This window comes from Falco biarmicus, chromosome 9 (assembly GCF_023638135.1).
Source record: "Falco biarmicus isolate bFalBia1 chromosome 9, bFalBia1.pri, whole genome shotgun sequence".
Classification (NCBI taxonomy): Eukaryota; Metazoa; Chordata; class Aves; order Falconiformes; family Falconidae; genus Falco; species Falco biarmicus.
In genome coordinates this window covers 33,934,084-33,956,540 of record NC_079296.1, presented here as the reverse complement: position 1 = coordinate 33,956,540, position 22,457 = coordinate 33,934,084, and the positions used below count along the sequence as shown (strand labels likewise).

Sequence of the window (22,457 nt, the reverse complement as noted above, 5' to 3'; positions counted from 1 at the left end):
AATAAAAACACCAGAGCCCCACAACTTGAAAACCAATTAAATGCATTATGAATGAGAGTACATAAACTCAGAAAAACATTAAAAACAACTGCCACATATATAAGCTTTTAACACTTGAGTTTCTTTAGTGGACTATCTGTACATTCTATGTTTACATACTAAGCTCAATATGAAATTTGTTTCACATATTATACTTCAAGGTGAAATTTTCTCCAACTTTCATGTTAAAAAAAGAAAATATTTAGGTCTTTAACAGCACACATGAAAACCATGGAGTAAATCTGCTAATTTTCACTGAGAAACCAATTCACGAGAACACTCATCCATGAATAACACAGCTATTGTCAAAAGGAAAATTACTTTGACCCGTGGCCACTACTTAACTCCCATCTCACCGTACCTTTCCTTTCTAAATATTTCATCTTACAAGAGCAAGTCTGCTTTATCTGCTTACCAATACCACTCCAAGAGGAGACATTTGAAGGCAATTTAAAAGCAAAGGTTGAATGGAAAGAAAGCAACCGAGGGCCAGTCTGGGGGTTTGAAAGGACATCTGAGGAACAAGAGCCAGGAAGAGAGAAGGAACTGAAGATGGTCCCACCACCTTATGCACACACAAGTAATGCCATGATGAGAAGCAGAGTATACGCATGGAGGAAACATTGGGTTATTGTGCCTATGACCACCACTTAGGTTGTAACACAGTGAAAGACAGAAAAGTGAGAATTTCAAATGTTATCAGTCACTACATAGCCTCCTCTTACCCCAAATTAGGAAGCAGATTGTTGAGGGATCCTGCTATACCAGCCCCCAGTACATCACTGACTTGCCCTCTGTGAGTCTATATGTGGCAAGACTGCAGGTCATCATTTTACTGGCTCTTACTCACCTTACAGTATTTGCATTTGTATATCAAACTGATATTTGATATATTTTTGATATATTGATTTGAATACCAATATATTAATATAACAATTTGAAAAATGATAGTTTGATATTTGAAATTTGATACACAAATATCAAACTGAGCCTTAAATCCTTGCAAAACTAGATAACTCCAGTTAATTTGATAAGAGATTATACAACGCTACCTCCTGCAGAGGGAATCCAGAGGTACTCACCACAAAGAAAGACCACCCTCACAAAAAGAAACTTCTCCTACATGATATATATATGCTGTAAAATACAGCCCTGTCAGCCCTACATTATCTGTGCGTAAATCTGCACCGCTATACCCACAACATCCCTCACAGCAACGACTCCAGCCTAGCCATACTACTCTACCAAAACAACACAACAACTGATTACTTACATAAATTTGTGTGTGTGTGTGTATACTTACACATATCATACCTATATCTACCTCTATACACACATTCACACTAACACATAAGGAGGAGAAAATGCCATTTCCTTTGGGAGATGCTGGCCAGCATCCAGTGGGCTGGCAGTCATGGTGTGCACAGTTCTGCAGCTCCCATCATGGCAGAGAGAAATACATAGGATGGCAATGTGTACAGGCAAAGTATAAAGACATGGAATCTGTTGAGTATTAACACAAGCCATTGACGCTGCACCGTTAGCACCTATTAAAAGTCTGCAAAGAATGCACTCACCTATATTCACACAGTAAAGCAATCACAGAAATACTAAAATACACAACAGTAATACTTCAGGGCTATAAATAACCTTGAAAACTAAATTCTGAGGTTGCTGATTTATTGTTAGCTTCAAATAGTGTTCAAATTCATTTCTTGTGTAGGCTAACTTCCCTTTAAAAGTAAATTTATTTTTATCATTATTTTTATAAATGTTTGATTCATTTCTTCATATTAAATATTGATCTATTATGAAGCACAAAAATAGATATTTGTCTCAAGAATGAGCAAAATCAACCTGTAATGGTGCCTCACACACTTCAGAGACTCCTAAATTATTTTGAAAAAGACATTTATTTTTTTTTAATAGAAATGAGTTTCAGCAGAGCTGAAATGGTGGTATTTCTGCAGAAAGCTCTACAACAAATATTCGCAAAGGGAATGAGTTTGCCTCACTTTTAGCTCATCGAGTCATAACTGGTTCCAGAGAAAAGACAGCCAAATATGAGCAGTAATGCACAAACAGATCACATTATTCACAAGCATTTTGCAATCTGTCCCACTGCTTGGATGTCATCTGTTGCTTCCCAAACTAATCCATAGTGTTCATTCACCTTTGTAATAAAGCTACATATATTCCCATATCCCATTTATTTTCTTATAAGGACTTAAAAATAAGAAGCTGGGTTCCGATTCTTACAGCTCAGTAGGGATTTTTTTTGGAGGGAGCATTTCTCACTGTGTTAAAAAATTAAGCGGTTCACTCGTGATAATGCATGATTACAAGTCAATGCTTCATCATCCACAGATGTTCTTCAAAGGTTGAGAGGAAGAGGAGATGAAAATCGCCACAAGGGAGTAACGATGCTGAGAATGACCACTTTGGGGTTGGTAAGAGCTCACTGGAGTAATACACTAGTTCAGTTCCCATCAATTTATAGCCTATTTTTCACATGTAGAAAATTGAGCTCTCACTGCCATACCTCGACGACAAATTCCTGCCTGATTATGGCAAAGGACTTTGAGATTCAAAATGAAAAGCACAATATTACACAAATTATTTTTACCACAGTCTTCATGACAGTTTTACTGCATCAACCATTTCCCCCAGTACACAAAAAGCATATTGGTGATGAAATTAAAATACTAATTTAAAAATACAGAGAAAGTTTCCCAGCACAGTATTTGGATACAGGCAAGAATATGTAAGAAAACTTTCTACAAAAACAAAATGAAAGCAAACTAATTTCAGTTACGGAAGAGGTGGTCGACTTCCAAGAGGCAAAAGTTATTTAGATTTGTACAGTTATCCCAGCCATCACCACCCTTGAATTTCAAACAGCAGCTATGGAGTTGAGCAGAAAACTAAGTTACAGGAAACCCTTGGCCAAGCACAAATTGCTCAAATTCAGTATAGTTTCTGTTTAATACGAACCCAAAGAGCCATACCTGTTAAGAAAAAGATTATAGTTAAAATTTCTCATGACCCAAATGATGTAGGGTTTGGATATTAGTCAGGAAAAAAGACAACAAGCATTTTTTTTTTAATTCAATAAGGATTTTCTATATAAGAACTGCTCAAATTTGGTGGTGGTTACCAATAACTACTCTTAACTGCTTAGCAATTTAAAAGTGCTTTGTTTATAAAAAAACAAGCATGACTGAAATGCTCATTCAACATTTGCATTCAAACTAGTTTTATTCCTAATAAAGTTGATTGAAGCATAGATTGCGGAGAAGACACACAAGACTGTGGGTGCATTTCATTGCTACAAAACTTGATTCTTTCAGAAGTATGTAACACGACATGATGCACAGGCCTCGTTTGTCAAAACCAAACAAAACCATGCTTTTTTGAAAGCTAATAAATTTCATATGCAGTCATTTAAAACCATTTTCTACTAATTCGACTAATTAAGTGGTGGTTTGATTCCAGTGCCTGTTTCTTCCTCTGCAAATTTGAGTATAAAGTGCTACACACAGATGAAATGGCTATATAAAATGTCTCCTGTTTCTACCTGAAACAATCAGAAGGAACGCAAGAATGTGATGATGATGGAAATTACATTCGTCCAGAAAAGCCTCCCTAAATCAGTCTGAACATGAAGGCAACTTCTGTTCCTGCATCCTCCTCTAGACCCATGGCATTCTCCAAAGGAAAGGTTTCACTCATAAGAACACAAGCAATGCCTTAGCAGGGCTGTATTTTATATTCCCACCTCACAACCGAGTGGCAGCTCTCTGCTCAGGTTGCAAACCAGCTCTCTGTTAGTCCCAAGTGGCCTCCTCGCTACCGAAAGGCAGTGCCTCGGCACTGGAGATGCATTAGTATTGTAAACAACAGCTCACAATGACACCATTTCTACCCCACACTAAGTCCAGGGTACAAAACACACCACAGCCTGGTCCACCTCTGCAGCACCACAAATAATGCCAGTTAAAGTAACCAGGTTAAAGTATCCTGCCTGTCCTCACCACCCCTCCTGATTTTTAACAGGGTGCCATAAGGTTGTCCTCATGGTGTTACCTGCAAGGACAACCTGTTCCTTGCTTTCAAGCTTTGTAACCTCTGGATACAGCTGAACACAGTCTCTAAGAGAACAAATGGACCAGTTCAAGAGGTGGTCAGAGCACAAGATGACATTTGAGCAACCTTTGCCCTGGTCCGCCCTCCCAGCTAAAGGCTGACAGTGTTTTATGGCTCCAAGCCCACCTCTGCTGCTCCTTCTCTCCTTTTCCTCTGTGATGCTTCTGATGCCAGAGCAAAGCAGCTCCCCAGTCCTCCTCGGACAGCTGTATTCTTCTACCAAGCCACAAAACAGTCTGCAAGAGACTTTATTAGACAAACTCTGCTGCCGCAAGAGAAAATAGACCTATTTTTTTCCAAGTACAAAAGAGAAAGGTTGAACGGGACAGTAGCCTGAGGAAGGCTGGAATTGAAAGGCAAACGTATTCGATCTTTGACACGACAGTAAGAGATACAGGCAGGCTGCTACTTCCAGTATGGTTTAGTAATAAATGTATTGTTTACTTACAATTTAATGTACTGAAGAAAGTCTCCCATTCTCCTGTTGTGTAATTAAGCTATCTGGAACATTAAACATCTAACAATAAATTCCCCAGACCGTGAGCTAAATTCACCTCTCGTGGAAATAAAGGGTCTACCACAGCTATAAACAGAGGGAATTTTACCCATTTTCTTCTCCTCACTGGCAGCCCATGCAGTGCAGTTTTCTGTGTAGGAAATACCTTGCACTTTTTGATGTATCATCCACATAAAGACGCCAAAAGAAATGCAATACAACATTGATCAATTAATGGCGATAAATTTCCAACTTCTGTAGACATCTCCAGCAGACAAATATTAAATAATACAAGTGATGCTTTACTTGAGGCAAGAAGAAAAAATTGGAAAATGCTGTGTTTCTGTCAAAATATTGATCATTATTGAATTTAACTTCGATACTGAATTTACAGCCGAGCTGATTTTGTGGAGCTTTAGCTTACATTCAAAGTATGCTTTTTTATGTCAGCTCGAAGAAACTCTCACATATAGATGGAGGACAATGCAAATTATTTTTCATATAGACACCGCATATAAAAATTTCTGTGTCTTCACTAGCATGGAGGACTTACCAAAACTGACTGCTGGCAGCTGTATTTTGGTGGCTGTACTTTGGATTCCCCTCAAGTCCCTATTCCTCTCAATTCTCACATGGCCAAAATATGCCCCAGTATCATCTGACCAGTAAGTCACTTCATTAATGGTCCTGCACACAGTGAAATGGGCCTTTGCTATATCACATTTGTGTTTTTGACACACGCTTTCAGCAAGGCAGGTTTTATAAATCAATTTTCTAGCTCAAACGGTGCCATCCATTTGGCTTTCTCACAACAAACATCAGAAGGTGACCAGAGTTGAGGATACAAAGGAGAACGATACCTCCAGAAGCCACCAGCCTGCTCCCAACAGAAACAGCTGTCAGAAATCAGTTTAACTATGCATAACTCAAAATATTTTGAGTTTCACAGATGCTCAGAAGCCTCATTTATATGGGAGACTTTTGTTCTTTTTCCAGGCTCTCTTACTTAAATCACATCCCATCTTTGGCAAAATAAATCTTTATGTTGGAAATTTTCTACCCTCATTCTTTGGATTCAAACACCAGTAACCTCCCTCTTTTATCCTTGTTTATTTTTTCCCCTGTGATCCTCCTGCATGATAAAAGCTAAAGCCTTATTCTCGATTCCTTCATGCAGATTTTTATGTAAATGCCATTCTCCTAGGCATAAAATTTCTGCATTGCCAAACACTTTGCCCTCTTTCCCACCCACCTTTTTACCTGTCAACCAGCACTCACAACCTTTCTTAGTAGCTTGTAAACTAGCTAAGGAAATGGGAAATTATTTGTGGTAGGTGCAGCTAAATATAAAATCACCCATGCTTGCTGCCTCCTAATACATTTGTGGAATGCTGTCTGCACTATTACACTAGTACTCGTGTTTAAATGCACTGTTCAACTCCAACACATGCAACTCCTCCGAACAATGAACAGAAGTGTAGCAGTAAGCAAGCGTTCCTCAGGCAGCTGGAAGTAAAGTCCAGGCTGCTACCAGTAAAGCACTGCTTTGTAAAAAGTGTTTAAAAAATAGCAGCCTCAAATCACCAACTTGCACCCCACCACTGAGGGCAGCTCCATAAAAGCTCTGAAACAGACAGCTTTGCAGTTTTACACATACAGCTTTTGGTTGTAACTCAAGACAGGTTGAAAACCAAAGTCAGTTTTCAAGATTTCAGGGACATACACCAAGACTTAGGGAAATGAAATTTTTCCTATGAAATCCAAGAGTCGATGGCTTCCCTTGCTGCCTTGGTCCCCACCACTAATTCCCCAAGTCCTGGGACTCTCAGCCAGAGCTATGCTTTTCCAAATTAAACTTTGCATGCTAACTACATTGTAGTTGCAAATTTAATTGTCTAGCAATTAAAACTTTAATTACTAAGCGGCTAGTTGACATCAAAGCCAGTCCAATTAAGATTTGTTAGCATTTTTGTTTGTTTCAAAACACAGACTAATAATGGTCTGCATTATTCATGGGGTTGTGCCTAAGCCCCTGTATGTCTTAACTGTGGTGGCTGTAGAGTGCTGCATTTCATAGAGATGAATATTAACAATATTAAAAATAAATTAATGGGTTTTTTTCTTAAAGCCCATCTTAAAGTCTTTTACAGGCCTTTACAAGTCTTATGAGGAGCAGCTGAGGGAATTGGGGTTGCTTAGTCTGGAGGAGACTCGGGGGGACTTCATTGCTCTCTACAGCTGCCTGAAAAGGGGCTGTAGGCAGGTGGGAGTTGGTGTCTTCTCCCAGATAACAAAAGACAGGATGAGAGGAAACATACTCAAGTTGTGCCGGGGAAGGTTTAGATTGGATATTAGGAAAACTTTCTTCACTGGAAGGGTGGTGAAGCATTGGACCAGGCTGCCCAGGGAGGCGGTGGTATCACTATCCCTGGAGGTGTTTAAAAAATACAGAGATGTGGCGCTAAGGGACATGGTTTAGTGGTGGACTTGGCAGTCCTAAGTTAACAGTTGGACTCTTATAATCTCAAAAATCTTTTCTAATCTAAATGATTCTATGATTCTATAATTCTACGATTAAAATAAGCTGGCACTGAATTGCTCCCAGGTCGTCTCCTTCCCTAGGCCCACATTTGTGGTGGCAGCCCAGACTGCAGCATCACTAACCTGTGCTCAGGGAACAGTGAAAATAAAACCATAGGTGTCAGTGGTCATGGTTCACACCTTGAGGCTGCATTTCAGGAATAATGGAAATAGTTCAGGGAAATGTTCTCTACATGGAAAACACTCTTATAGGCATTTGCTCTTACAAGTTCATTGCTCTTACAAGTTACTGTATACCTTCCCCAGGATGCAAAGTTAAATATGGGTCGTTCTAAGCATAGAAAAGTAAAAATACAAATGATTGAAGGACATACAAACAAAGCAGGATCAATTTTGTCCTGTATAACAACACCAGCAAAGCACAGAAGCCATTTTTGTTTTGATATGGCCATTTGGTGCTTTGTCACTTTGAGTCCATCCAATTACACATTAAATAACATATTTGGCTAAACTGCATCCATGTTCCTCAACTAAACTGAACAATAAATTGCAGTGATGTGACTCAGTAGGATAATTTTTTCTCCCAATAATTAAATGGTTAATTTCTTTTCCCAGATGCAGAAGAAAACAGATTAGGTTGGCTTCAGGAATTTGTCAGCCTGCATGTAATTTATACAATGGGAAAAATTCTACTAGCTCTCCCTTTCTCCTACCAGCTTAGAGGCATGGGTGGAAAGCCACTTTCTATTTCAAGTCAAAGTCTTCCATAACGAACAAGCCCAAACCAGCCCCTTAGTTTTTTAATTTTAAAGATATAAGAATATCTGAGATGATACCTAAGAATCAAAAATGTGTTTCTATACAGCATGAAGTTTCAGTATAATACACCTTCTTCTGCCATTCAGTAAAGCCTTTAACATCAGGAATGGGGCAGTGACATTTCTACCTCATATTCCTCTATTTCTGCTCCTGTGTATAAACAAGAGACATCTGGAAGCCCTAATTGTTTGTTTTCAATTGTATGTTCTAGCAATGCCTTTGAGATATGGATAACAGTAATTGGTTTTATATTATTGGTCCCTTTTCACATCCTAGACCTTGGGGTGGGGGGGTGTGTAACAGGTTCTCCTGGGAGGACAGTAATTATTCATTGCAACTCCATGCAATGTTTAAAAATAAAAACATTTTATATTGCAGAAATAAGAAAAATAACGAAGTGGGGTTCAGTGTGAGCTTACATGTTCAGGACACTAATTATTCATTACACTTCCATGTAAGGTTTAAACATAAAAACACTTTACATTGCAGAAGTTAGGAAAATAACAAAGTAGGGTTCAGCATGAGCTCATACGTTCATTAGGATATAGATTTCATCATGCAACTCCAAAATGACAGGAGGGATGGGAGGATTCCCACGATTCAGTGCAGAATTCATGAATGACTATTCAATATTTTATTTCGTCCATGCTGTTCCACACTTGGATTGCAGCCTTATTTATTGGATGCTATTCAAGCTCTGCTCTGAAAACAGAATAATAATTTTTTGTAATTAGTTTTCTTTAGGAAGTATCACTAAGGACCTGGAGATTTTCCTGAACAACTTTAAATGTCTTTCAAAAGTTGCACCTGGGATGAAGCATGAGTTACTCCACCACACAGCAACAAGGACATTTAGGTCAGAAGAACCTACTTAGGACTGTGCAAGACAAAAGACTCCTTTTTGAGTTTAATTTAATTTATTTTAACTATAGTTATTACATATATGTTGTATTCTGAAAGCTCAACTCCACCAATTTCAAATATAGCTTTCAAATAGTCAGCATGTTGGCAAGTTTTAGCTCAGAAAATGGGGAACTTTATTACCCAACCTTTTACAACCAGTGGGTCTCATCCTTACTGGTGTTCACCTATGGCACATGCAAAATGGAAATGGGTTGTCCCAGAAATCAGCCAGCAGATTTAAGCAGTGTCTTGCTTTGGCTTTCCCTGTTATCCAACGTCTCCTTCTCTGGAAAACTTATTTTTTCCAGGGTTTTAGCGATAACAGAGTGCCTCTTTATTCACAGCTCCATGAATTACTCACAAACACAGGACATGCAAACAAAGTAATAAATTTTCAGGTTGGGGAAAGAGAAGAAATAAGATAACTCAGGGTTAAACATGAAGCGATACTCTTACACTCCCTGCTTGCTCTGGGGCTATCTAGGGGATTTCCTGTCTGCTGTTTTGAAGTCAGGAGATGCCACCTGTAATCTGCTTTAATGGGATGTCATTAATACCATGCCCTGGTTTCAGCTGGGATAGAGTTAATTTTCTCCTTAGTAGCTGGTGCAGTGCTGTGTTTTGGATCTGGAGTGAGAACAGTGTTGATAGCACACTGGTGGTTTTGGTTGTTGCTAGGTAATGTTTATACTATGTGAAGGACTTCTCAGTTTCTCAGGCCCTGCCAGCGAGGAGCCTGGAGTGGCACAAGAAATTGGGAGGGGACACAGCCAGGACAGATGACCTGAACTAATCAAAGGGATATTCCATACCATAAGACATCATGTTGAGTATGTAAAGTGGGGGAAGAAGAAGGAAGGGGAGGGGCTTTCAGCATTATGGCATCTGTCTTCCCAAATAACCGTTACACTTGATGGAGCCCGGCTTTCCTGGAGATGGCTGAGCACTTGCCTGCCCATGGGAAGCAGCGAATGAATTCCTTGTTTTGCTTTGCTTGCACACATGGCTTTTGCTTTAACTATTAAAACTGTCTTTATCTCAACCCACAAGTTTTCTCACTTTACTGATTCTCTCCCACATCCCACTGTGAGGGAGTGAGCAAGCAGCTGTGTGGGGCTTAGTTGCCAGCTACGGTTAAACCATAACATACCACCAGGTCAATAGTCCTCAAGTTACAAAAAGGCAATGCAGCATTAGAGCTAGTCATGAGAAACAGTAGGCTTTTTATATCCAAACCTTGCCAGCTGAGCTAACCCAGTGGCTCTTACCAGAAGCAGGCTACTTCCTTTCCCTGTCCCAGGTTCCATCACTTTCCCAGCAGACTGCACAGACAGTTTTAGACCCTTTGGCCCTTGTCTCACCCCACCTCAGCATTATTTCCCCAGCATCCCCTGCCTTCGCCAAGCCAGAACTCACACTGAGCGCATGCTGCTTCTCAGACCATGCGCATATGGAAACTGTAAGCCCTGACATGTTTATCCATTACCCAAATTTGGGTAACTTTTGGCAGACCAACTGTAGTAAGAAGGAGGAAACAAATAAATAATGCATTGTGTTAATTTTTGTCATGTTCCAAAATACGGCAACAATGCGAATTGCTGCAAGAGTATTTTGAATATGGTGAAAAATAGCATCTTTCCTTAGACGACTCCCTGGAAAATACTAAAGAACTTCTGACAACATTTTCCAGAATGATTTCATTTTAAGCTGTCATCTGCAGCAGAAGTGTAAAACTCAACCTTTTAAAGTTTTGCAAATGACAGGGAACTAAAAGTGGGGCTTGACAATGCTCAGCACCTGGTCAGTCTTGAGATCAATAATACTGCAGAGTCTCATCTCTAACATACTTATAAAAAGCTCTAGAGTAAGCTTTTTGCTTATTTGATAAAATCTGATGAGAGGAATACCAGTAAATCAAGCAAGACCTGAAGAGTTTACAACTCTACAACCTGCTGGCATAACTGGTGAAACTATGAGAAGTCTGTTTATATGCTCCAGTATACCCTTTTTTTAGCTGAACAAACTTATTTTACCCCCTATAAAACACTCTTGGAGAGACAGTCTGAATTTGATTGACCATTGGGACAGTCTCCCCTAAGACTGCACACTGCCAATTACCCTGGAGCAGTGGGGAAGAGGGAGTCGGTGGGCTCCCTGACCCAATAACCTTGCTGGGGGGGATTTTCCAGTGCCAAAGTTTATTTAGGAGACTTAAGCAGATAGGACGTGCACCAGCCTCTCTGACATCAGCGGAAACCCATGCTGAGGTGTCTACAAACCAGTAAGTATCTACCAACCAATGTTGCCCCACCTCTCCTCACTGGTTGGGACCTGGTAGCAACATAGGAGGCGTTTTGTTGTGCCTTTTCAAAAATGATATAACTATTTTTAACGCTTGCTTTTAAGAAATGGTTTTGCAACTGGGCTTGAAACCATGAATCAGCATGTACAATCTTGGCAGCCCAAAGCACTGAGTAACAGTAACACTTTTCAGATTTCATGTCAAGACTTAACTCTAAAGAAATGATTACTGGAGATAGGAGCAGATCTGCATCCAAATTTCTACCCTGTCTGCAGAAACATTTTAAAAAATAGGGAATGGAAACAAAGAAGGTGATCGTCAAAATCTGTAACAGCAGCCTAGAGGCAGAGAGAAGCTCGGAGGATTGAGATCATCTGAAAAAAGGATAAAGAAACTTCCTCTGGGCTTTCAAGGTAGGAACTAAAATCTAGATAAGAGGAAGGCAGGAATGTTAACTAAAGCATAAAGAACACAAGACGTACCCAGCAGAGCAGGGAATAAGCATGAAGAGCAATGGGACGTAAAAAATGTGGCAGCACAGAGAGAAAATAACCCAGGTAAACACATATTGGGTTGGCTGGTGGAAGGGAACAATGAAAGCTGTCCCAAATGTCAGCACATCTTGGACAACACCACATGGCAATATAGCCTGTGGGCATGCACAAATAAAGTGGCAAACAAGACTGTTGGACAGAAAAGTCATGCTGAAAAAGTCATACCTAACAGAACGAAAGATCTGCCCAAACCAACTCAAAGCAAGATTTCACCCTCAGAGAAGTAGAAGGGATGGACTGATGCTGTTTTAACAGCTCAGATTTAGTTCAAAGGCCTCTACAGGTTATGGTCAAACCTCCCCGTCTGAAACAAACCTCTTGCAAAGCACTCTGCTAACATCACTCTTGAAGTGAGAAGCAAATAGATACTGTCTGGCTTGCTAATGATCCCAAAAGAAATACTCTGCCTCTGCAGAGATGTTAATTCTCAACTGTCTTCTCTTGTGAACTTCACAAGTAAACTCTGATGCTAAAGTATATTAAATGGGTATCTTCCACTTCCAGCCAGGTGGCTTACGGCTGGGAGGATCTAAAACTTGGGGGGGGGGGGGGGGGGGGGGGCGCGTTGTTAGTATGATTTTTATTATTATAAGGATTTTGCTAATGGTGGAACCTAGAGGAACCAGTCCCAAGTGGAGCTGCACATCCTCAAACACCATATAAAACATTCAAATACAGACACATACACATATCCTCTTTCCATGCTTAAATTCCAATATATTTACAACTGTAATATATGTGTTCAGGGTTATGGATACGTGACGTTCAGAACTCCCTTCCAACATCTGTTATTTTGTGACTCTATAAATTGCTTCTGATATAAGGTTTGTTTCAGCCTAAAGATGTACATGTAGGATTGTGCAACTTGCATTGACAAGCACCATATAATTAGTTTGTTTGCAATGAGGCTGTAAGACCATGTTAAAATCTGTAAGATGGTGAAAAAAGCTGCTAGAGAACCTCTTAAAATAGGGTGTAAGTTGGCAAACAAAAGTAACAAGGACTCAAGGAGATCATTAGCTATTGAGCAGACAGAGAATACCAAAAAAAAAAAAAAAAGCAATTAAAGTCAAATCACATTTTGTCTTAAGTACAACATTCCTGAAGATTATTCAGGTCTTTAAAAAAAAATAATTAAAAAAAAAAAAAAAACAAACACAAAACCAAACCAAACGAAACCAACCAACCAAGAAGAAAAACAAAATGCAATATATCCCACAAGGAAAAAACAAACAGCCCGTCAGTACAGACAGGAAATGATGTTTGTCTGGGACAGATTTGTTACAGGCAGTGCAAGTGAGTACTAATGGAGTCACACAGGTGCCTTGCAAGGCCATAAACCTCTTCCCTTGACTGCAATTCCTTACCAGATACATCTTGCTTGTGACAGCACTGTTTAAGATCAGCGTGAATTTGTCTGCACTGCACTGATTTTAGTTTCTCCCCTTCAACTAGAGAGCCTCCCAAAAAATTAACAAGTCTGCCTGATTCACTGAAGATGCTCAAAAAATGATGGACTAGTGTGCAGATGGAGAGATAGGCAGGCTCCTGAGTAGGATTCAACATGGCAGACTATGCTTTTACTCATGTAACAATGGCAAGAGCAGACCACGTTCATTGCATGACTACACAAACCTTACTACCCAGCGGATCAGCTGAAGGATTACAAAAAAAAGCCACTTGATTCAGTCTCGGATAATTCAGGAAAACAACGTCAAATTTGGTTTGCACAACTCTTTATCCCTGCTGTCAAAGCCCATGACTGTTTAGGCTGATACACAAGGTATGGCATGGGATGCAGTGAGACCCATTGCTTCAGTTGCAGAGCAGCAGCCCCAGCACAAGCCCCAGCCAGGCAGGTTTCAGGAATAAGAGCAGCCATGGAGCTGCAAGGCAAGGGCCAAGGCACAGCTGAACAGCACAAAGGGAGGCAGGGAGAGGAGTTGGGTGCAAAGAGGCATATTTAAGGTATACACACACACATAAATATAACATAGTAGTCCTCCCTTAAACACTAAAAAATTGTTCACCATCCCCCACTGTACCTGCTGTGGGGCACCCACACAGAAACAACTCCAGCATAAGAGGGTTTGTAGCTGCTAATTCCACACTTTCTCAATTTTCAAGTAGATAGCACAGCATGCCAAAAAAAAAATCCCAACTGTGATTTACATGTTGGGGGGGTGCTCAGTTAGAATTTGATTTTTGGGGAACTAAAACAGTTAAGGTGAAATTCAAGAGAACACGCTTTCCTGCGGCCAGTGGGAGATGCACACAAGTCATGTCGGTTCGTCCTCATACACAGTTACCCCACTGCTTCTGAGACCTATATAAGAAAAAAAAGTGATCTAAGTGAGTTTCATATTTATCCTACATAAAATGTTGAAAAGCCTGAACACTTTTCAGGGAAATTGTGTTTGCTTCTCTAATTCGACTCAGTCTTACCTTGATAAAGAATCTCAAAAACAAACAAACTCAGCAACCTCAAATACAAATTGCTTTTCCCACAAGCAAATGATTCTGTAGAAGAATGCAGTCAGTCCACCCAGCCAAGCTGCAATGTTTGACTCAAATTCCCATTTTGGCTGAGCAGCTCTTAACCTGGAATTGCAACTGCAATGCCACAAGTGCAACCTGCCCCTTTTTGGTACTCAAAGCCTCTCGTGAACACCACCCACCAATGTATCTGTACACTGATGGATATAACGGCCAGGACTCTGCTGCGATGGGAGGCTGCAGGAACTAGACTGCGCTTTAAAAATAAATTTACCCCATGAACAACTCATTACCCTGGCTCACAGCAAACCCATACAATGACAGAACACATTGCAAGCCAGCTTGCCTCGGGTATGGGTGCTTTCACATCAGGGTATTCAGAGATTCCTTTGGATAAATCCACACTTGAATATTTCTATATGATATCTTGTTTCAGTCTTTAGTAAAATGGGCCACAGCAGCCCCTCAGGCAACCTGGTGTTAGGGTGGGAAGTGTGAACAGGCTCCAGCTGTATTTTGGAACTCTGAAAAATGACACATTACCATTCAAAATAGGAAGAAACTAGTTTTATGATTTATAAAGAGAAGAGGAATGAAGAGGCAGGTCTGTACCATGGCACCTAGGCTGGAAGTTGGATGAAGGAGACAGATGGAGACTGCTGACCCGAAGGTCAGCTCTGCTCCCAGTGGTACAAGCATCTCTGGTTTTTGATGGTCTCCAAACTGCACAGACTTAGTTCTTCAAAAAACAAAGCAACAGACAAGAAATGTTACGCTCGTCTTCAGGGTTTCCATAACAACATTTTTGTTACTGATGTATTTCAAATGCTGAGAAACCCTGATTTTTTGGGTTTTTCTCAGGCCTTCTAAGACACTTGGTTAACTTCATCTCTCTTAAAATACTGAGATGCTTTCTGGTGAATACACTGAGAAAACGCCTTTTTTGTCACCTGCTCTGAAGAGCTGTTAAATGACGCTACCCAAACTTATTTTCTAGTTGCAGTCCGTCCCCGTCCCCGCCCCCCCTTTAGAGCTCTGGCTTTCATTTCCTGGCTTTTCAAAATATTTTGGAAGTATTTCAAAATGTTAGCAAAAAAACCCAAATAAAAAAGGTTGAAGCTATAAACATTTAAAACAGTGGAACTGACCAGTCAATTTTAATTTTTTATTCGAATTAAAATGAAAACCAGACTTGGTATGAAATGTGATAAGTGATATCGGGACATGCAGTCCTTGCAATCTCTTATTAAACACAACAGAACAAAACCAGAGGTTGAGATCCCCTTTGAACAGCAAAAGCATCATTCCCTTCTCTCCCTTTTTACACACGGTAATCATGTGCTTGAAAGGCAACAATAAAAAAAAGACACATTTTCGAAAACCTGAGACAGCTACTTCATATGGAAACTGCAAATCCACAAAAATGAAAGACTAAAATCGATAAAAGTTTACATACGGATAATATTTTGCACTCTATTATACATGTGTACACCCACATATAAATACACTCTGAATACTGTTTAGAACATATAATTCAGTTGACTGACAAACACCTATAGCTCTGAATGGAAATGACACTTTGCAAAGACAAAAATGGTTCAAGGGAAATACTGAATAGCTCTTCCAGCTTCTGATACTGGTCACATCCTTTAAAGACACTTTATGGGACTAAAACCCATGCAGTAAGTTAAAAGGCCCATTGGGCTCATCAGCCAGACAATGTAAGTGTCCTGGTCAATTCTGATCACAGGGTTAGGTAAACAAAAAGTGTCCCCAGATTATAAGTTTTCTGGCCTAACAAAGAGGTAGTTAAAGGCTGGGAAGCATCCAAACCTCTGAGCCCCATATAAAGATGCAGATCAGAGGACTGAGGTCTGTGCCAGACAGCTGATGTGTGTACTCTTCACCTACAGCTAGCGGAAGACTAAGCATGAACAAGTTCAAAAATACTTAAAAACTGAGCCAAGTTTCAAGGTAGAGATCTTGCAATAACCAGAGAAGTCTTTACCTCTTTCATGCAGTACCAGAAAAGCTCAATTTTAGCTGGATTCATTCAAGTACTAGGATGCTATAATGCTTTTAAAGGGCATTGCATCAACAGTGATGTGGTACGTGCTGCTTCACTACCTCTCCTAGCACCTTACTATGGATGTTAAATAATGCAAAGAGAACTGTATGGATAATCCACCTGGGGGGCAGCTGGAGATGAAGACTTATTTGCTCCTTCGAACTCATACTGCTTGGCAAAGGAGACAGGCTGGGCCCTCTGTCTTCACTTCTGCGGCTCTCTGATGGTCACTGGTGGCAAATAACGTAAAGGACTCCAGCCTGAACATGTGATGTTTGTGCAGGTTCCATCTCTGGAGGTTTTTAGAACCAGACTGATTAAAGCCCCAAGCAGCCTGGTCTGACACAGAGCTTGCTTGAGCAGGAAGCTGCACTTGAGAGCTCCTGAGGTCCCTTCTGACCTGTGGCATCCTACAATCCTATCTTCTTCCTCTATCTATAAAAAGAAGAGGGGCTAAAAGGGCTGTACAATTGTATTACCATTATAAAATGCACATTTGAAGGGAAAAAAGTACTCTTGCCATTGCTACTGTCTTTGGAAATGTGGCACCTTACCACACTGTGCTCTGGGTGCCAAGTAACAGCAAGTCTACATATACGACTACACATCTCATGTTCAAAAAGTGCAGCTGCTCTCTTTCCCTATTTTCCATATATTACTGGTAAATAAATACCTGGGATGAGATTGAACTATGGTCCCCTTCATGGACCTGGCAGCTGGAAGAAAAGCTTGGACCACAGCCTGAGCCAACAGGCAAAGTTCTCAGTCGAGTGACTTTGAAGAAGTAAGAGAAGGTCTTGAGTAAATCAATGTTTTCAGCTGACATCTGCAATGAGCCCAGGTTTCTGAGTTACAGAGAACCAGTAGCATGTTTGTGTTTTCATTTCTTGTCCAGACACAAAAGGTTTTGAATAGTTGGTCAATAAAACTTAGCAGTGCTGCAAAACGTGAACAATTTATTCTGAAAACAAATCCTTTTCCATTTAACTAAACTCTCCACCAAGACGGACACTGCTAGATTCCCAGCCACCTTCAAAACAAACTGAAGAACTGTCATCAGCTTCTTTAGGCTTCTAAACTGGGGAAAAAATCAGCTAACCAACACACCGCAGTCATTCCTCTTTTTACTCAGTTGCCAGCCCTTCCCAATTATCGGATACATGCTCAGCTTTCCCCCAAGTCATGCTCTGCAGCAGGACCCTTGAGACAAGGAGATCAGGTGGTTAATAGCACAGACTTATCTGTTTTAATCTGCCAGGGCACACCATGCTGGCATCATGGTGGCCTCCTGTCAAACCGAAGAGATCCTTTCAGGTACCACAATGTGACTTCTCCCTATGCCACATCAGCGTCAGCCTCTGGGAGAGGCACGTACAGCAGTAATGCTGTTCTCTTCAAGCTTTATGCATAAAGCTTCTCTACCAGGACTATGAGTGAATACGGTAATGAATGGAGCTGTTTTAGATCTTGGCAGGTAAGAATATTCCTGCTACACCTCCAGTTGGTATTCAATCACTTTATAGAAAGGAATGAAATCATCTAGAGACTCTCCACTGATCTGAGGCAGAAACATCTGCTGAAAACAAACCCATCTGATTCACTGAACAGAGCAAGGTTAGCAGGAGGAAAGCGATGCAGCCAGTCACACATCCAAGAAAAGTCTATCACTGGTAATGCAACACAGGGAAATACACTGTCAGAGCAAATCGAGATGGCAGAGGGGTTTTTTGCTATAAGCCTGGACACCTCACAGCTCTGTAAGCAGGGAAAGAAATGTGCAGCAAGGGATGTGCAGCAAGGGGACTTGGGAGCTGCCCTCCTTCCAGGTTCTATACTGCAGCCTCACAGGGAGATGAATGCCTATCATTTAGTTACTTTAGCCTGTTGTTTAGTCTACTTTGCACCTAGAAGACTCCCAACTCTGATTTAACATGTCAAAAGCACCCTATGGGTGAAGACAGGACAGTTTATAGCTTTATTCTGCTAGGAAGAGAGGGGGAAATAGCATCACTGCCTCAGCACAATTTTTATTAAAAAAATGGCAAGTGTGTCATAAACCATCCAGAACAATCAAGAGAAGCAGTAATACAAAAAAAAACCTGTTAGCAGCAACCAAACCGGTGACTCCTCAGAAACCCTCACATGCCTCAAGGATTCAGGTTTCAAAATAAACTTGTGGAGGGCACGTACCTAATAATGACTTCCATTTGTTTAACAGATTTTGCTCTTGTATTGCCCAGCACCACTTCACAAATCCACTCTCCATACTGCAAGTAAGTGCAGCTCTCAAATCTCCATGGCTGTCCAGAGCATTTCAGCTGACACAGGCTGTTTCCTTCTGCAGTATACAAGCACAGCTATAAAAATCAAGAGTTCACTGAGAAACAGGGAACACATGCAAGGTTGGATTAAACAAAGTCATTCTGCCTTGCCTGTGCCTCAAAAGACATGGTAGCAAGCAAAACACAGATGCTTTGGGAAAGTATTGATGGTTTAGGCTATACTTTCTTCCATTCTCAAATAAATTTGATCCTGTCCCTGATTTCTCCGAGAGGATATGAAATTACTACAGGAAAATCAAAAGAGAGAGCAACAAGCAGAAATAGTTTGCATACAACTCGAACTAAAACGAAGGTTGAGCTGAATGTATCCTCTGCCAACCAGAAAGGACCAACTGCATTTCCTTGCTGCAGATCAGGAAGTCTCACTGCCAGTACAAGGACTATGAACCTAAAAATATCAGCTAGAGTATGGGGGCTGTGATTCTCTGAAGGCCACGTATGGACAACTTGCCCCAGATTGCAGCTAACACCTGAAAAAAGGAACAAGGGAGTTGTTTTGGAGAACATGAAGAAGTTAACAATTTGGAAAAAATGCATGCACTACGAACCCTTGGAGGTCATTTGGTTCAAAGATTAAAAAGCATGAAGAAAGAGAGAGCAACTAAATATATAGGAACAGTAATTATTCCGCGACAAAGAAGAATTTATCATCCAGGAGCTAATTGTTTAGATGATCAAATGTCATCACCTAAGAATCAAGGTGACAGGTCTGAGGCAAGAAACCAGGGCTTAATCTAAACTAAATGTTTCATTCTTCTTCCCTCCTCTTGCGGACTTGCATTTCTACATTATATAGCATTTGTTCCTACAGCAGCAAAGACAGACACACTGCTAAAGGGTGTCAAGAAAGTTGTAAAATTGCAGTTAGGTGTTTGGTAGGCTCAGGTGAGAGCAGCATGTGTGTCCGTCCAAAAAGACACTTTCCATACACAGAAACTAGAGCACAAGCATGTCTAGCTTAGCTTTTGTGCAGCGTAGCCTCTTCTTCCTAGAATAAGACTAGAACTAACTCAAACTCATTCTTTTCTTAAAAGAAGGGCCAGCCTGCTTGTCTGTTGTCATGGGAAGGTCCAACAGAGTGGACCTTTTTTCAGCAGACACACTGGGCCAGTTGTAAGCACTTAGAAACCCTTCTTTCAATCTTATTTTTACCAGTCATACTTTTGTCTTTCTGTAGAAAATGCAACAATCTTGACCCACACCACTATGGAAAACATGCACCAGAAAAGCCTGCCCTGTAGAATGCCCCTCTGCAGTTATCGAAGACGTATCAGCTCACGGAGTGCCTGAGGATTTCTGAACCACACCAAGGAATGGGATGAAATGTGTATACATAAAAACTACACCAAACTTTGGAAAAGAAAGCTTAGGGTAAGGGTTAGTATCATTTCTGGATATAGATATCCTTGGGGCTGGAGATCAGACTAATAGGGGCTGCCCATGTTGTACAAACATGGTAACATTCCCCCTCCTCCATAGACAACACAACCTAAAAGGGCTGTGAAGATGTTTGGAGACATTTTATACAGTATTGGGCACCATACACGTGAAATAAAGTAAGAATAATTATTTATTCTTACAAGGCTTGCTGGGTGATCACTGCTAGAGAAAAAGATTGCTTGTGGTATGAGCTCTTGTTTACAATCAAAGTTGACAAATGGGAAAATTATAAGATTGGAAATACTTTGTAATATAAAGGGATGTGATTTCTCAGTAAAATGTATTTGAAGTCTCTTCTGAAAACATGAGAAAATTCAGTTTTAATTAGTTTTGCATACCTAAAGTATATGCTGAACTTTCAAGTAGCAAAGCTTCAGTTCACTCACTGCAGCTGCAATTTACACTACTCCAGGTTAATCCAATGTCTACTCTTTAAAAATCTGAAATGCATACTTTTATTAGATGCTACTTCATGTTTGCAAATCAGCATGTTGACTCGGCTCGGTCAAACGTGATTTATTACTGGCTGTAGACATCAGAGAGAAGCAAGAATCAGCACACTGACATTAACTGATGGAGGTAATATAGACTGGCAAGTCCCATTTTGCTTCTGCATTAATGTTGCCAGTCTCTTGACTGTGGAAGAGGCAGGGGGATAACTGATATTGCTCTCTCTGGACAACCAATTTCAGAAAACAAAGCAGACAGATCTGATCATCTGCCTACAAAAATTTTTCAGCTCACAGTCAGCAGCTTTGAGCTACACAGTGCGACGAAGCAAGTTTTCCTCAGCAAACCAGAAGAAAGTTTTAGTATTGCTACTCAAATGAATACTACATGGAAAGCATAAAGGCCAAACATTAAAGCTGAATTTATCAAGTACTAGCACACAGGCCAACAAAATCTGACTAGGAGTTTTGATTTTGGATAGGAAACAAGCTTAACATATTTAAAATTCTTTTCACACGGCAAATGCTTGCTATCATGGCCACACCCCAGGGCAACAGCCGCAGATGCCAACAGGTATTTCAATATGCAGAAGCCCCAAGTCTGAACACCTGATGCTAAACATTGGCAATTCACTTTTCTTTCAGTACCGCCACTGGGATGGCAATTTTAATCCTTTCACTCTGCTTGGTCTCACACTTCTTCCTGCCTGGAAATTTCCTAACTCCTACATATCTACATTCAATGCTTACCCATGTCACATCAAGAAGCTGTATGCTTGTTAGGAATGCTGCAGCATTTACTCTAAGAACATATACTAAAGAGTTGTCCTCTATCTCACTAAAATGCAAAATGATGCACCATTTATTTCCCCATGATGCCCTCTGCATGGACAAAAGCCCCTTCTCCTGGGTTGCTCCTCGAGCAAAACCCAGGAACTCTGCAGGGTAATCACCAGCAGCAAGTATTTTTGTTCCCATTTGTGCAGGCTAAAAGGCTGCAGACTTTTCTCCCCAGCATAGATGCACATACTCTTACCTAGGCTTTTTTTCCACTCCCCATTCAAAACTTCTCACAAATCTCAGCCAAGTCAGGTGATGCATTTGTTAGAAGGCATTACCTGAAAAGGAGAGTTGTTTTCCCATATAGCCATGTGAAATGGCACCTTAAAGCATCTACACTCAGACAGCAGCTGATGGAACGCCTTCTACTTACTTCCAAAACTGCTTCTGTCTGGTGCAAGCAAAGCAGCAGCTTTTATCAGCCCAGGTTTCACCACGAAGCAGCACATTTGCTTGTGCACATCAGTTTGCTGAAGAGTTTAAGTGCCTCTCAGCCCCTCGTGCTGCAAGGGCTATTTGTTCCCCAGATCTCTTCCTGGTGAAGAACAAGGACATAATGAAAAGAGCTCAGAGAACGCTTTGGGTATGAAATTCAGAAGACCTGGAAGAATCAAGCCCTAACTCATATATAGCAGACAAACCAGTGCCAAGAGCTCTCAGTGAACACACATGATTGTATAAATCAGGGAAAGTTCACACTAGACTGAAGTCTGTAGCTGGAGATTAAAATTGCAGAAGGGCACATTATTTAAGGAAGAACATACACAAAATAGCTGGAAAGGTTATGCACAAGAGCTTCTCAAAAAAAGCAAAAGAAACAGAACCACCCACAAATCTCATTTGATTTATTTCACTGAGTGCAGAGGGAGATGAGAGAAGGAGGAGAAAAAGCCGAAGAGGATCGCAATGCTGAACTTTTACATAGATTTTTTTCCTCTGAGGGAGGTTATTTACTCCTATTTATCATGGTGTTTTCAGGAACTAACTCCCATCTATTTCCCAGGAAGATATATTTATTTCTT

At 40.6% G+C, this 22,457-nt stretch overlaps 1 protein-coding gene across 2 annotated transcripts in view; it reads right to left on the bottom strand.

Annotated features, from left to right (window-relative positions):
- PRKG1 (protein kinase cGMP-dependent 1) overlaps window positions 1-22,457 on the bottom strand; it is a 508,829-nt gene that overhangs the window by 307,823 nt on the left and 178,549 nt on the right. The gene's annotated exons all lie outside the window — the stretch shown is intronic.